Here is a 3,924-nt window from a genome sequence, read left to right as displayed (position 1 = left end):
GACAGTCGAATAATGAACATTGCGAATACGACTTGTCGGACATTACAAAACCAGCCCCAGCCCCACGTGCCGACACCGACAACATTTCAGTGCGACCAGTGTTTCGTATAAATATAGGAAATACTCGCCGAGAACTGTGCTCCCTGCGCGGAGTACCTCCGGACGATGCGTCGCATGAATGAGTGTGTGATCGAGTGTTGAGCGAGAAATTTCTTCCTTGTAAGAAATTTCTTTTCCGCGTTGGGAGGTGTTACGTCGTCCGATGTACGACGTTGGCCTTGTACATACATTATGTATTCAAGGTCTGATCTGCATAAGATCCATACACCGTCCCCTAGACATAAGAACATAATATTAAGATCTCATATATTCTATTGTTCTAATCCCTATCTCCGTCTCTATCCATCACCATAACTTCACCTTGATCAACACCTTACCTCAGTTTCAACCCATCACCACGACACATAATGCAATAAAGTATTGCATCACTCTGGAAGCATCTAGAAGCTTCTAGAAACGTCGAGAAGTCCAAAGACTGCTGCATCAGCAGTCCCACGCTCGTGTCACGTCCTGGCGGGGCTATAAGAGCAAGAGAAGAGAATACCGCGGCCCGGCTACTCTGCTCTTCCACTGACTGACATTTAATAAAAGTGTTGGTCTTTTTATCAACAGACTAGGACCCGATGCCGACACCTGCATGCAGTCTTACACAGATGAATGATGCACGCGACCCTGAAACATACGCGATAATATGTTCCACTTACTTTTACGCTTCGCTTGTTTGTCGATTGACACAAGAAATGAATTCGCAACGGATGAACAGCTACGGTTGCGCTGATGGCCTTGCATACGGTCCGCTCTGCTTGACAGGCGTTGATCCAAATGGCTGGAAACGACCTTCAAGGATTGACGACTGCGCCTAACTCTGTCACGTCAATATTTGGCAGGAACGACCTCCAATGGTTGACAGCTGGCTGCTACGGTATTGTAGACGGATGCGCTCGTTGAGGAAACGGCGTGGACGCTGTACGATACCGTGAATCTAACTCACGAATATCGTCCGCGTGATTGACGATATTTTAACTAGCGAAGACGGGCGTGGACGCTGTGCGATCCCGTGAATTTATCTCGCGAATATCGTCCGCGTGGTTGACGATATTTTGATTCAAGAAAACGGACGTGGATGCTGCGGAGCTTGCTATGCGAGCAAGTCTATCACTATCACGCACGTACGCGAACACGTTGAAACAGGAAATTGAATAAGGAATACTATTCGCGAACTTTCCAGTGAGAACTCTATCTCTAACTAACAACGTGTCACTTCAAACTACGAAGTTAGGAGCAAGGAAATAATAATTGGGATTTAGATTGACTCTGGTAAAACAAAGTATATTATAAACGTAAAAGAATACAAAGGTAAAGATGCTTATTATTAACGAAATCGAAATACGTACTAAGTACGAAATATGGAACGCAATAAAAATGTTTAATTGAATAAACGAAGTAATGTTTGAATTAAACGAATAAGAATACGATATTACTGAATGGTATTAGGGACTGTGTCTAAACAGTATGGATTTGGAAAGATTGTGTCTAAACAATCTGGATTTGGAAAGACTATGTCTAAATAGTCTGGACTTGGAAGATTGACGAAAACTCGACTGACCCACTCGGGTCCCCGGAGAGGACTGGGGAAAATCGAACGTTCGTCGACGAACAACGTTCGTCCGAAAAATGCTGACTTCGCAAAAGGAGACCGTGTCCTCTTTGTGCCGGTCTTCGTCGTAAACAGCGCGATGGCCGCCGCACTAGAGTCAGCAGTTTTCGTTCCCAGTGGTGCAGGACTCGAAAATTAAGTGGTAACCATTGGCGTACCTATTTATTTATTTAAATAAATTGGGACTTAGAATATTTTCGAGCGCTTGCTCTTGCAAGGCGTTTCGATGTAAATTTATATGTCATATGATTAGTTGACATCATTTGTCGACCGATCATATGTTTGAAAATATTCTAAGTACTTTTGAAAATTACCAAAAATCGAAATTTTGGTAAAGTCTAAACAAACGCGAATTGAGAACATTGTTACGTCGTCCGATGTACGACGTTGGCCTTGTACATACATTATGTATTCAAGGTCTGATCTGCATAAGATCCATACACCGTCCCCTAGACATAAGAACATAATATTAAGATCTCATATATTCTATTGTTCTAATCCCTATCTCCGTCTCTATCCATCACCATAACTTCACCTTGATCAACACCTTACCTCAGTTTCAACCCATCACCACGACACATAATGCAATAAAGTATTGCATCACTCTGGAAGCATCTAGAAGCTTCTAGAAACGTCGAGAAGTCCAAAGACTGCTGCATCAGCAGTCCCACGCTCGTAGAGGGCAATAGGACAGCCACGAGACTGCAGCGTCAGCAGAAATGCACGTGCAGTCCCCGGGAGCGAAGACGCTGCTGCGTCAGCGGTTCTCCCACTCCGACGACTGAAGAACAAAGAGACTGCAGCGTCAGCCATCCCCACTCCGAACGAAGGAGGCAAGGCAGAGCAGGCGCTTGCATCAGTCAGTCCGCCTTCAGCCAGCGACTCGCACAGACGTGCCTACCTGGCCTCAGCCGCCAGTCCGGCTTCTTCCGACTTCAAGAGCAGACGTGTTCAGTCTAGCTCCGCGAAAGTGAAGTGTGTCGATCCTTCACTCCTAATTCCAATTCCAATTCCAACTCTAACTCAACTCAACTCAAGTCCTAATTCTCATACGTTATTCCTACAACATATTACTATATCCATTATTCATTAATCCAATTACTACTCCTATTATAATATTACTTACATATTGTATACCAGTGTACTTACCAGTTCTTATTTAATATATCGTTGTTATACCAGTGCTTCGATCTTGTTATTCTTGTGTTAGTTCAACACCATCTTCCAATTCAGTTCTTGCATCGAATATATTAAACTCGTGACATATCCGGACTTGGTCTAAAGTGCGCAGTGGAAACGCTGAGCCGCCAATAAGGAATTTGAAGCGAGTCATAGAGAAGTTCTCGTGCCACGTCTAGAATTGGTCTAAAGTGCGCAGTGGAAACGCTGAGCCGCCACTATAGACGTGAAGCGAGTTAACTACCAAAAAGGTTAATAACAAGTGGAAGTTCATTTTCATTATATTATTAATATTCCATCATTACTATTCCTTACCCATGCGACGCCCACGTCGAGCGGGACGCAAGTATCAACTTGCTAAATTGAGACGCGCGTTGAGAAATAAAGCGGTGCTCGATCAAATCATTGCCACTACCGAGTGGACCGAACTTCTGGGAACCACCGAGCACATTCCGTGTGACGCGTCCGATTACGTTTCTGTATACGGTTGCCCTTGCAACCCTCCTAAAGAGGTCAACCACGCGGACCTCTCGCGAGCTCCGACGCCAGTTCTACATCCGGTCGATCGTCCTGAGGTAATCGACATAGCCGACGACGACGACAGCCGAGACACGATCATCGTTCCCAGGGTCCGTTGCCGAATCATCCGTGACGTTCCTCTGCCAGCTCATCAACGTGTCGTCTTGCGGCCAGCATACAAGGCCACTAATGTCGTCCCGAACCGAGCAGCAGCAACTCTGCCAGATCTTCCCCACCTCGAGGACATCTGTATAGAAGACCCGATGTACGACACCTACTGCCAGTACCGCCAGTTCCTGCTGCAAAAATATTATTAGGCGTTAATACAGCATTGCGGTGAGTCGTATAATGTCTTGTATAATTGCTGAATCCTGTAAACTCACCGTTCTCGTTGCATCCTCTCGCGCGCGATTCTTGTCGGGACACTCCTTGTAACCGCGTCGGACGTTCTTTTCTTGACTGCATCCATAGCAATATCGGTTGTCCTAGTGCATATGACAGCCCGCGGC

Source organism: Lasioglossum baleicum, unplaced genomic scaffold (assembly GCF_051020765.1).
Source record: "Lasioglossum baleicum unplaced genomic scaffold, iyLasBale1 scaffold0158, whole genome shotgun sequence".
Taxonomy (NCBI): Eukaryota; Metazoa; Arthropoda; class Insecta; order Hymenoptera; family Halictidae; genus Lasioglossum; species Lasioglossum baleicum.
The sequence above is the reverse complement of the archived record's forward strand: the minus strand, read 5'-3'. Positions refer to the sequence as shown.